Source organism: Pavona decussata, unplaced genomic scaffold (assembly GCF_977016875.1).
Source record: "Pavona decussata unplaced genomic scaffold, jaPavDecu1.1 SCAFFOLD_127, whole genome shotgun sequence".
Lineage (NCBI taxonomy): Eukaryota > Metazoa > Cnidaria > Anthozoa > Scleractinia > Agariciidae > Pavona > Pavona decussata.
The window spans coordinates 2,063,298-2,077,092 of record NW_028145541.1 but is presented as its reverse complement, the minus strand read 5'-3'; the positions used below and the strand labels follow the sequence as shown (position 1 = coordinate 2,077,092).

The window sequence follows — 13,795 nt, the reverse complement described above, 5'->3', positions numbered from 1 at the left end:
TATCCCATACTATTTCACTAGTATACTTCTTACTATTAATCTTTTCTTGTAAACGATAGCGTTTGGTAATACATTTCGTCTTTTGTTGTCAACCTCAAGTAACTACGGGTAGTAGAAGCGATGTGAAAAATATTTGACTGATAATATAATTGAAGGTGAAAGATGAAAACTGAATTCTGCTCTCTCTCTTATAGGGTTTCATCACTCCCTAGTCCAATTATGGCAACAATGAATGGGGCAAGGCTTTGACGGAACCTTTTGACGTTCAATTTTTTTAAAGCGATACCGTCATCAATTTTAGGGCAACTTCCGGAATGATATCAACAAACGATAGAGAGCATAATTTTATTTTGTACAACAATACTTTCCAGATAACAGGAATCACGTGAAGTATTATTGCATACTTTGAAGCCTCACCCACTATAGTTCGCCGGTTTTTAATTCCTTTGTAAATTTATTAAAATTCATTAAATAAAATTCATTTATTAAAATTCATTAAGTAAATTGCTCTGTACGTTTAATTTTTTTCTTATTGTGAAATATATTGTATTTCAGTCGTTGTAATAAGTGTAAATAAAATTGAATTAAATTGAATTGAATTGTCTTCGTATATCACTTAGCCCTCGTTATCAATACCAGTCGCAGTCAAAATTCATAGTCTGCCAACAGCTGCGAGCAGTAATGACGTTGACGTCATAGATCAATACGATAATAAAAGAAATAACTGAATTCTGCTCTCCACCTATCACCTAAATGGCTTCACTCAAAAATTTCACCTTCTACAAACTGATTGACGAAAACAGCAATACACTTTTAATTTAGGAATGTTTGGCGTTACCTTACAGACATTTCTCAACTTGAACTGTTCAAGTGCCGTTTCCGCGTGCTTTCTTTGAAGCTTTATTGGAACAGTACGTCTTTGACCAGACGTGTACAGTTACATTAAAAAGCTGAAGCTTTGGTGGTGAAGCATATATGTACTCAAGTAAAGAGGCAACACTTTGAACAAGCAGATCTTCGACAAGACCATTTTTGTGATAATCTTTCAGAAAAAAGTCGACCATATATTAGCTGTTGGCTGAGTTGTGGTTTGGTACAATAATACGTGATACCTTTCTACACTGTTGAGGAATTGTAAAGTCAAGAAATTGTCCTGGGGCGGGGGCTTCCAGTGAGCTCGGAAGGAAGAGTTTAGGAGGCCCCGCGGTCCCAACCATTACCCTTTTACTTCTATTTTTTGAAAGAAAATGTACCCCCTTTCATATACCTACAGTAGAAAGCTGGGTCGCGTTTCGGTTGTTCTGTTCGAGATATTTTGAAAGGTCCTTTTAAATATCCAAGTGACAGTTTTCCTACCCTTTTCTCAGATACTTTGACTCGCGAAATTCCTACCATTCTATATACATCCAGCTGCAGCCTGCAAAAGGTACCCCGTTCAGGCGGTACCTCCCTAATGGTCCATTACAGTGAGTACAAAAACCAACGTGATTGCAGGGCTGACACTACGGCAAAGGGCTTATTAATTTGGGTCAAGATTTCAATCATTTTTGTTGAGCGAGATGAAAACTTCGGTTTACTTTTAATCGTGGATTAGCGTTAATCGGCTTTACCCGGCCCATGTGTTTAGCTTATTTGCATGCGTTTAGCAATTTGACAAAATTTTACCAAATTTGTCACATTCACCAAAATCGTCAAATCCACCAACATGGCTGGCCTCCATGTGTTTAGCTTATTCGCATTTATTTGGGAATTTGACGAAATGTTGCCAAATTGGTCACCGTTATGACTGTGGCAAGATTTCGTCAAAATTGCCAAATTCGCCATTGCCTGCATTTCTGGACATAAGTGGAATAAAGATGTTCAAAATAATCAGTATCAAAGTGCTTTTCTAACAAGAAAAACATTTTCTACGTCACATTTCACGCGCTGCTGCAAATTTTGTGCGGCAGTATATTTTCAATTGTGGTCCAGTATTCCGCGATGCCAGCTGTAAAGTATAGAAGAAGCTCTGAAAATGATTCCATTAGCACGTCATTTCAGCTTTTAAATCATTCAGTGTCACAGACAACACTTGAGTCCAGCAATGCGACTCGAATATTCTGGGTGAAACTCTCAATTGTGATCATTAAAAAAAAAATTAAGTAGATCTTTGATGTGATATAGCGATTCTTCAGAAGTTTGAACAATAATAAGTGACACTAACTCGTTTTGTTTGTGATCAGAAATATGCGCGCCGGATTTTTAGTTCCCGCGTGTACTAAAAAGATTCAGCCGAAACGTCTTTTGAGACAAAAGCGGGGAAATGTCGAGTGTCTTCTCCATTTTTCAACCCTGCGAACTTTGGCCGTTGTTAATGTTGAAAAAAAAGGAAAAGGAAATAGGTGAAAGGACAATACAACCAAAACAATGTTCAAATGTAGACTAAACGTAAATTGTTCGGTCGTTTCCTGATAAAAATATCCACAGAAACAATACCACTGAATGCATTGTTAGACATTAGGTTTCACCGAGAATAAAGTATTAAATTAACACGTTCTGCTAAGCTAGGAAGATTAAAAAAAACCTTCAGGAACGTTCTTCTCGATGGCTTCCATTTTAATAGTCATAATACAGCTTTAATTTTCAATTTCACAATCTCTATATCCTACCCACAACTTGCATTTGATGAAGTGAGGAAGCGGTATAGGTTTAATTTAAAATATTACTCTCTACGTATCGTGCATAGCTTGGTTTTATCATGTTTTTTAAACACCTGACATAATCAGGAATATTTATTTTTAAAATAGGAATTTTACTGCGTAATTCCGGTAAGATATTGTCAAAACACCATTGGCGTTTTGCGATACAAAGAAAACCTGTGGAAAAATTTGGCCTTATCAAGCCTTAAGCGAGCGTTTTCACAGCTGTGTGGAGTATTCACAAACTTTGTCGAGTGTTCCCGTCACTCGATACCAAACAAGCAAAGATATTTTCCGCTGGAAACACTCAAATGTTTTTTTTCCGTCTTCTATCAATCATTGCTTATGCAGTATCGTATTTATTCAACAAAATCCCCTTTACGGTGGTTATATTCATCTGTGAATAAAACGTCGACTGACATTATTTGTTACAAATGAAAGGCTTAGCCAAGAAGTATTTTCCCGTTGTCACCGCTGTTTTAACTTTTTTCAAACCTTCTTTTTCGAATTGGTAGTAAGCCTAATTATAATGCAGTAGTTGCTTTTTCCTTGGGCTTAAAATACGGTTGACGGTTCAAAGTACAGCGTATAAATTATCCGCGTAGCTTACGTGATGTTCGATCGCTTATACCTCAATATCACCACGCGGTTTCACGCGTATCTCATCACGGAATATCACTTGTTTCTGTCGCTTGGCAGTGATTAATGGTCGTATGACACCTGCTGCTACAGACACGGAAACTCATATTTTCAACGAATGCCTAGCAAATTCTACATTCTTTTTATTATATGGATAAAATGCATGTAATACTTTTTCGTCGGAAGTACGTCACTCCACATCTTCGTAACACTATATATTTAGGTTGCGTTTAGTCTTTTGCACACTATGTTAACATTTTTAAGAGCCTTATACTAAGGCACCAGCTTTTACACAGGCAATTTTTTTTTTACTTTTAATCTTAATTTTTAGAATAAGAATTTCCATATATTTATCTTCTATTATTGATGTAATTTTTTTCATTACTGATGTAAAATTTTTCTTTTAGTCTATTCAATTGTAAAGCGCCATGAGCCTACAGATATGGCGCTATAGAAATCCTTATAATTATTATTATTATTATTATTATTATTATTATTATTATTATTATTATTAATTTTTTTACTGACCTTTTTGACTGATTGAAACCATTTCAGAGAAATAAAAACTACAACTGACCGGATTTTAGAGAAAACGATTTCCTCAGTAATTCCGTAAATGTCAGTGCTAACATTTCAGATTTTAGCTGCATCTGAAAGGGTTTCTACACTTCTCCAGAATTCCTACATGTATCATGTCAAGTAGTCTTGGACTACTTGACACTAGCAGTAAGGGAACTGAGTGGTCAAAACTACTATACTCGAACGGGACCCACCAAATCCCAAAATAGGTGGTGGTCTCTGCCTGCAACCCCCTTCCTCAACCTCAAAAGATGGTGTCTTTATTTCCTAGCCACCTCTCTATCCAGCAGTAAAAAATGACAGTGAGATTCAAACCTCACTTTTCTTGTTTATCTAGCAATGCTGACTCTTGCTAGCGGAATATTTCTGTGTCAAGTCAAATTTTAAAGCCAATAAAATTTTGTCGGTAATGTTCAAGAGATAGGTGGTGTCTTCGATAACCCCCCTACCCCAAACAAGGTGGGTCCTCTTCGAACAAACTTGTTAGGACCAAATTATTATGAACAAACTTGTTATGCCTCCGTCGAATTCAGGATGTTCCCATGTCAATGTAACGTCTCTGCTAGTTGTTATGGCAAAAATTTGACGCGGCGATCCTGGAGTAACTAAAAACAAACGCAGTAGGTCACTCCTATGTTTCCGTTTTTGTTTTGTTCGGGATCTCAATACGAAGTCTAAGAGGTCCGTAATTTGAACAGGTGTTAACGTCGTGCGGTCAGCAAGGGCGGGGTCATTCTCAAGCTTCCGTAGCGCGGCTTCTACGGCATCCTTGATAGGAAAGTTGGTAAACAGCGACCCCATGATCTCGTGGTCCTGGATCTTCTTACTACTGATGACGGATGCGAAGTGAACTGAGTTGGTCACCGTGAATCCGAGTTACCTGTTAGGGGAGACAAAATGTTAGCCAAGAAAGCAGACAAATCATATGCAAAGGTGTTGACGCAAGACACAATAGGCCTAAGCGGAGTGTTGGCCTTGTAGATCTTAGGTAAACCATAGATTCTAGGTGGTTGTTTGTGTCGGGGTCTGATCTTGTTATAAACAGCCTCTGATATGTGTCCGTTTCGCTTCAGGGTTAGCAGCTTCTCCGATAGTTTCCGGGTCAGGCGGTCTGTCGGGTCTTTGCTGGTACGGTCCGGAATCAATAAGCGCTGACATCGTGGCATGGCATGTGTCTGTATCCAGGATTGCGCTGGCGCGACCTTTACCCCGCCGGGAGGAACCATCCATCACGGTCGCCGCTTAAAAGAACAACAAGGCATTCGCACCGTCTACAAATCCGAAACGACACTTACGTCACATTTGGTGCGACCTAAGGACACCGTCGATCCGGCTAAACAAGATGGCGTGGTTTACAGGATTCCCTGTGAATGCAGCAAAGTCTACATCGGGGAAACAGGGAGATCTATGCATGAGAGAATCAAAGAGCACGACAGGGATATACGACTCGCCCGTACCCAGATCTCCACCGTTTCTGAGCACGCCCACGAGATCGACCATTATCCGCTTTGGAACGAGGTAAAGTTTATTGATCGAGACTCTCACTGGTACACCCGTAGGGTCAAGGAAGCTATCCACATAAGACTTCACCCTAATAACATCAACAGGGACAGCGGAGTTGAAATTCCCGAAGCGTGGATGCCTAAGACCAAGAAACACAACAGGAGAGTGCTACAACAACTGAACAAACCGCTGAGGGAGCATCTTCTCGCCGGAACAGTGAAGATCGAATGCACCAGTCACAGCCGACCATCGTGATATAGTGATGCTGCGTAACCGCGAAAAAAACATCGCCTGATGAAGACTAGCAGTAAGCAGTCGAAACGTCGCGATTTAAATCTCAAAGTGACTACATCGTGAGACAAACGATAATACAATTATTGTTATTGCGTGAATGAATCTTTCGACTTCACCATTCGCCTTTGGATGACAAGGTGTTACTTTGGGGTGATCAAATCCCTCTTGCAAAGCAAATTTCTTGAATTCTTTTGAGATAATTGGAAGTCCATTGTCGCTATCTACTCTTCTTGGGGTTCCACAGGCAGCAAATATATGGTTCAGTCTCTCTACTGAGCTTTAACGGGTGAGAAACCACTACTGGATATCCGGTTAGATTATAATGACCATCGAGGTATGGTCCTGCAAAGTCCACGGAGAGTGTGTCCCATGGTTGGCTCGGAATTTTAGACAGCATTGGTCGATGGCTGTGGCGATCACGTTGTTTATAAGGGGGAACCATAACTTTTCTCTTCATAGTTGGTTGGCCTTCCTATTGCCCAAGGCTGTGGCCTAGCTTGACCACTTTCCTATGAAGTGTTGCTGGCAGGACTATGCCCTTTGACAAATTGTTTCTCCATGTCTCCATTCACATTCCTTTTGATAATTGCTGCATCACCAGGTCGTTTAGAGTTTCCTCTCTGATGCTAGTGGTGACAACGTAGTCCTGTGTGTTCATATTCCATCTGATGATCTTTTTAGTACCGGCATCCCCCCCCCCCCCCCCCCCAGTCCGGGGAGGTCTGCTTCCTCTTTTTCAAAGGTCTACATCTCCATAACACACTTCTCTGTCCTGGGGAGCATCTTTACTTTTGTTTTGTTGAAGAGTGGCAGTAGTGGCTTGTGTACTGACTATTCTGAGTGTAGATGCCTCAGTAGGGTTGATCCTCAGTCTCTCTCGTATCAAGAAAAGCTGATCAAATTCAAAGACAATGCTCTTTGTTTAGCGTCGAAAATACGGCCATAAAAGGAGATTTTGAAACAATAGCTTTAGCGCCAAACAAAGGCTTATTAATTCAGGAGGGAAATTCAAACCCGCTGTTATTACAATAGCGAAATTCACGAGGGAAATTCAAAAATAGCCGGTGATTGCACGAGTTCGAAATTTGCATATTTGGCGAAAACGTCGCGTCGCGAGTGAAAGCGTGATGGTTTTAAACTAACACCTCTTCTTTAAGAGCCGCGCTAGCAACCGATGCTTTTGTTTTAAGACTAAATGATAACGACCACATTTATCCTTTACAATCAAACGGTCCAATCGGGCGATTTTTCCAATCCAAAGCCCGAGTTTTCATAAACGAAGCCTTTTCTTTCCTTTCCTTTTTTTTACGAGTAACAAGTTAGTATTGAAATTCACAACTCTTGACCTGAAGTGAAACCATCGATAAAAGCTTCACTGTTTTGCGGCTTTTTCCCACTTGATGACGAACGAATCTTTTTCAGTTTGACGATACCTCTTCGCTCTTTCTGTCAATGTTCGGCTGATGAAGTGTATTGGTTGTATACCTTTGTTGGTCGTTTGAAGCAGATCTGTTGTTAGGCCTTGGTTGAAGTTTACTTCTGCATGCAGTATTATGGATCTGTTTGGATCGAAGAATGCCATTGTCTTCTCGTTTGATCTGCTGTCTTGTATTTTCTTGAATGCGTCCTCTTCTTCAGTCTTTTCCCCAATGGAACTAAGTTCCTGCCATTCCAATAAAACAGCGAACAGCCTCCTTGCTCTCAGGTATTCCACATCCTTTGACTGCTCTCGCCTTTTCAGGTGATGGTTTCAGTCTGGTCCTCCTCGGCAGGATGAAGCGTAGTGCATGTATTTGCCACACATTAGGCACTGCTGTCCATAAGATGGGCAGTTGAGCCCCAGGGGGTGATCTCCTGTTTTCCCACAGTAAGAGACTGGTCAAAAAGTATAGGGTGGGGTGGGCCGGACCAGGGAGGGGTGGGTCATAAGTTTTTGAGCCCTTGGTAAGGGTTAGGCCGTGCAGTTTTCAGCTACCCATGGGGGGTAGGGGGGGGGGGGGGAGGTCATCCTATTTTTAAGAGGAGTTGGCACACATTTATCTGCCAACCTGCAGGTGAAGTTTCAGTAGAAAAGGGAAGCAGCAATCAAGCTCTCTCTGAGAAGTATGCGGTAGATCAAGACCTGTTAGTGAAATACCATGCATCACCTTGCATACCTTAACAAGATAAAAAGAATGAGAGAACGAGGAAGAAAGGAGAAAGCAGAAAAAGAGGGTATTACTTGACCTATGAGGATGTAAAGTGGGGGAAACTCTTCTATGAGGATTTGCCGAGAAAGCAAAGAGTTCCTGTCCTTAATCTGTATATTGAAAGTCACAAGCTGACAACCGAAAAGAAATTAACGGAACAAGCTTGATTTAGTGTCATCTCACATTCAGTTGTCAGCAGCCAAAGGCAGTGTATCCTCTGGCAAAGACACAACTGGCTCTGAATCGAAAGTCAGCAGCACAGAAGCAAGTGAAGACTGTGGTCTGCAGGAAGTTGGGAGTGATACCTCCGATGATCACAATATCCCCCTCGCAAAACTGGCTTTCAACAGTTGGAGTGACAGTTAAAGCGATGTACCGTTAAACGTACTTCGCCAAACTTAACTCCTCACGAAGCGAAGCCGGAGGCTAGAGGTTTATGATTTTGTTTTCCAAAAATCTGATTTCCTTGGATTACATTGTAACCAAGAAATCCATGTTTAATAGGGGTGGGTCATGCAATTTTCAACCTTCATTTAGGGGTGGATCAGTCAGTTTTGTGCCAAAAGAAGGGGGCTGGGCCATGAGTTTTTTATCCACAACATTTCTAAATGCTCCGGCCCACCCCACGCTATACTTTTTGACCAGTCCCTAAATGCAGCTCTTCTTTGCCTTCCTTTCTTCTTTCTTGTCTTGGTTCCTTACAGGTGCATGGTGGTTTCCTGCTGGGTAAACTTGAGGGTCTTTGTTCCCTGTCTTTGTTGTTTCTTGGTTTCTTCGGTTGATGTTGCACTTTTGATATCTTGTAGTCACCTTTCATGTCTTTCAGTTGCTGGCTAACTTTGGCTAGCTTCTTCAATGAATCGGTCTAGATTCCATTTCTTCTGAATGCCCTTTTTGATGAGATCAGCTGCTCCAGTATCCTGTCATTTAACCTGCAGGGGTACTTACCATTTACCCAAACCACCCGGATGGAAATTTTCAACATAAATACGAAATGATTTAGCTTGCCTTTGCAGAAGATGGATAACATGCAAAATGGTGTGAACATCAGCTGTAAATCCCAAAAGGAGTAATAAAAATGCATCACTTTGACCAGAAGCCCATAATTTCAGAAGTACTCCAAATGGAATGAAGCGTACCATTTAAATTTCCAACTAGAATTTCCGGGTTTTCATGTAAATGGTAAACACCCCTGGTCGCCAAGGCGTTATCACGAAGCCGTGATGCATAACTTACAACGCACTTTCCCGGTTCCATTCTCGGTTTGCTGAATGTCTCTTTTCATAATGTTAATTCTTCTTCGGTAGGAAACAGTCATTTAGTTTCCCTTAAGCTTATGGTGGTCGCTTTCTTCATCTTCGGGACCGGAGTCAGTCGAGTTACGTGCTAATTTTTTGACTTCCAGCTTCCTTTAGATTTTTAGGGTGCTCGCTAGTCCTTTACATCTGCTATTTCGAGGGACGTTATTTCGTCCTCAAAGTAGCTGCTCAATCCACTCCTTCCACGTTTGCCCAATTTGAAGGTGGTTGACTGCTATATTGAACGCTCCTACCTAAATAAGGCAGTTGGTGTGTTTGCTGCTCCACTAATTGCCATCTTTGTGTCTTGTTGAGCACGCGGTGTTCCCTAACTAAGCTTCTAGCTGTTTTCGTTGACGTGCTTGGGATTCGTTCTACATAAAATCTGTTTGTCGGGGGTCGCCAAGGTTCTATTTAAATATTTCTGCTTGCTTCGACGTTTCTGACTCGGTTTCTCGTCTTTTTTTGCCTTTATTCTCGTCGCCAATGTTGAGTCAGAGAACAAGATGCCATGTTGGAGAGAAGTGATTTTATTGTTAATAAGTTACGTGATGCAGGCCCGCAAATGTGCATTGCTCATTAGGACTAAGACTTGCTGACGCTCAGGCATATAAACCTCACACAGAGGTAATATTTTTTATGCTTTTTCACGTGTAATTGTCAATTTTTAACCACTGTGATGCTAACTTTTTTGGACCAATTTTTTAGGCAAAAGGACTACATTCTTCTTTTTATCAGAACCTTTTTTATAAGAACGTTGGGGCTGAGATTAACTAAAATTTAAGAACATACTAAGAACATTATCTACTGGCTGAGAGTCAGTTAAGAACATTTTTATTTTGACTAAATGTTTTAAAAAGGAACAGTATAAACTCAATCTAGATCAATTTTATTACTTTATTTTTATCTTTTTTCTTTCTTTTTACTCGTACATTGTACATATTTGGTCTTTTATATATAATATTTTTTTCTCTTTTATTAGTTGTAATTATTGTAAATTAGTAACGCAGGTCCACATCAGCCAATGGCTGCCAGTCTTTTTAACCTGCGAGATCAAATAAAGTATGTATGTATGTATGTATGTATGTATGTATGTATGTATGTATGTATGTATGTATGTATGTATGTATGTATGTATGTATGTATGTATGTATGTATGTATGTATGTATGTATGTATGTAGGTAGGTGGGTGGGTGGGTGGGTGGGTGGGTGGGTAGGTAGGTAGGTAGGTAGGTAGGTAGGTAGGTAGGTAGGTAGGTAGGTAGGTAGGTAGGTAGGTAGGTAGGTAGGTAGGTATGTATGTATGTATGTATGTATGTATAAAAATATGCATCAGTCAACTCCAACGGTGCCCACTCCCCCCCCCCCCCCCTCCCTCTGCCAATTGTTTGAATGCCCCGGGGTAGTGGCTCAAAAATGTCAGTCAAGATATTTTCTTCATTTCTCATCTTACTTTCAATAAAAGTTGTGCTTTTTCAGGCCAAATTTAGTCGTGGCTAGGTCTTTCCCCCCTAGTATTGTAAAAAATATGTCATTATGTAGCTCTAGCGTCCCATTTATGTCCTATCTAGACGTATTCATCAGGTTGATTGCATTGCCGCCATGTTGGTGGAAAAACAAAAGAGAGTATGTTCACATAATTTGAATAAAAATAGAAGTTAACTCCCAGAAGACAAAAATCTTGTTGTTGCATACCACCAACATGACGTCGCATGCAGTCAAACTATAGAGTGTGTGCACGACGGCCATGTTGGAGGACCGAAACAATAGAATGATTTTCCCTTGGGAAATATATTCTATTTTTATGCAAATATCTTCTATTGTTTTAGTCCTCCGGCATGGCCGCCGTGCACACACTCTATACGAAACTTACTGTTTTTGCCAATGAACCTAACTAACCCGAGGCAATAGTGGGGAATTTTCCCACACTGAATTCCCACACTGTGACATTGTGGGAAAATTCCCCACTATTGCCTCGGGGTTTATGGGCACAGCTGGAATTGACTCATGCATAATACGTGTAAACTTAACCCCACACAGCGCAATTAACCCAAATGATAAAAGCTGGTTTTCGCTAGTACACAAGTAGGAGCTCAAACGCTGCTTAAGCACCACCACCAACAACGAGTATGCCTGCGTCACTTTCCAGAATAATCATCATTCTCATTCATTCACCAGGCTGGAAATATACCATCACATTTCTTTCATATACCACACGTTCGACATTCAAATCCTAGCAGTATGCAGGATGTTTGTCCCATGAACCTAGTTTAATGGCCTTAGCTCCCACGAGTCTCCTGTAACTCAGTGGTAGAGCATCCGAACTAGTAATCAGAAGGTCTTAGGTTCGACTCCTGATAGGAGCACTCGGATTTCTTTTTTCCGAGTATGCCTGCGTCACTTTCCAGAATAATCATCATTCTCATTCATTCACCAGGCTGAAAATATACCATCACATTTCTTTCAACAACAATTTATTTTATAAATTCAGATATAAGTTGCTTGTCCCGCAAATAGCCACAAAGCTAGTCGAGGCGAGACAAGACGAGCACGAGAACATAATGGAAAATAAAAATTACAATATATTGCAAAACATGCTGGAAAAACGAAAAAGAAAAAAAAAGAAACTTAACTTTACATAATAACGCAGATTTAGATAAGGCTATGCAACAAAATTAAAGTAAATTTAATGTAATTTTTATTATCATTAATATTATAATAGAAGAGAGATGAAACGGGAAAAGGAGAATCACATTATACTAATTAAAGAGAAGGACATGGGTGATCAGTTTTTCATTTGGTCAATTAGCGTTTCCACTTCAATATAGGAGTCTACAGTTTCAAGTATATCCAATAACTTTCCTTTTAGGGATTCTTTAAAAGATTTTTTTGCACTTTTTTTTAGAGTTTTGACCCCAACACGCAAGAAAGCATTTCGTGTGGCATTAATGCGAGATTCCTTTGTATAAAAATGATCAGAGGTGGAGGAACGCGTTCCATAAGAATGGAAACTAGAAATTCGAGAAAACAGATTCAAACTATTTCTTTGGGCAGCGTTTTCGTTTATATCAAACATGAGGTTGCAAACTTATTCATAATACAAGAATTGTACTGGCAATATTTTTGCTTTAAACGCCTATGGCATGGTCGTTTGTTTCAGCAAAATATATTAGCCGCAATGCGCGATTTTGAAGGGCAAGAACTTGATCAACGAAGGTTTTACATGCATTGCCCAAGAGATGAGACCATAAGCTATGTAAGGTACGATTAGAGACTGATAAATATTCAGAGGAGTGCAAGTAGGAACAACATGCCGTAACCTTGCGATTAGCCCAGTTGTCTTACTTATTTTTGTGCAACAGAATTAATGTGTCTTCCAGGACAAATTTCCATCAACTCTGAACAATCCAAGATATTTAATGAAGTTTTTACGTTCAAGAGAAACCTTTTTGTTGTTTTCATTGTCAAAAATATAGATCTAAGGGTGATAGTTGACCTTTTTTTGGTGAGGGCGAAAAATGACAGTTTGATTTTTTAATATTCAAAGTAAGCTTGCAAGTGGGAACACCTGCATGCGGCATAAGCACAAGCACAAGAAGAACGAACGTGTTCGTTCTTCTTGTGCTTGTGCTTATGCTTATGTGATGTTATGTCGCCGTTTTCACCAGTGAGAACAGGAACGACATAAGCACAAGCACAAGGCATTCAACCGTTTCGTCCGCCATCTTGCTAAACATTAAAAAGAGCTGGTATCGAGAATTCCGTCAAGAAATGGTTTTCTGTGCGTGCATCTGTTCTTATGCGTCTGAGCTAGTGTTCTCACTTGCTTATCTTTATGCTTATGCCTACGCTTATGCTTATGCTTATGCTTATGCTTATGCTTATGTCCCAGTGAAAATAGGGACGGCACATTTTAACATTAACAATGGATTTCTTATCCACCCCGGGTACAAAGTTGAACATTTTGAGCACTTTGTGCCGGACTTAAGAATATCTTAAAGAAAGTTTTCAGGATCAAACTGAAAAAACAAAGGAACGTTCAGCCTTAGCCTCAAAATTAGACGTTCTTATATATAAAAAAGAGCATAGCTAATTCCTGCCGGTCTGATTCAAGACGTGACAAACCGGCACCCAAGCGTACTAGCAGTGAAGTTAGAATAAGCTGCATAAAACCGTTCTCCGATTCTCTGCTAGCTACCGCTGATATTCTGATCGAATTATATATAATCAGGAGCTTCTGATATAATTAATCAACATTGAAAACGGGTGGTTGCATCTAATTGTGTTTCTTGATCAATGAAGCAAAGGAAGCGATGAAAATAGTGCAATTATTTTTAAATAATGCCATGGTCTCACCATTATGTAAATATTGCTTGTCAAATAGGTCGCGTTTTTTAATTTTCCACTCTGTCGCAAAATTCACAAAGCCACAAAGAATTTTATAAACATCCGATAATGTCGATAATTATGCAACCAAACTAGCGTAAATAATTAATATTGTAGGACCGATCTCTCAATTTGTTTTTGACCTAGTTTTTCAAGGGCTTCAAAAAAATGAGCATAGTTTTAATCCAAGGAAGTTCCTAGCGCTGTTTTTTTTGTTTGTTTTTTGTT

At 39.9% G+C, this 13,795-nt stretch overlaps 1 protein-coding gene across 1 annotated transcript in view; it reads left to right on the top strand.

Annotated features, from left to right (window-relative positions):
- LOC146469176 (cell adhesion molecule DSCAM-like) overlaps nucleotides 1-13,795 on the top strand; it is a 45,438-nt gene that overhangs the window by 12,752 nt on the left and 18,891 nt on the right. The window lies entirely within an intron of this gene.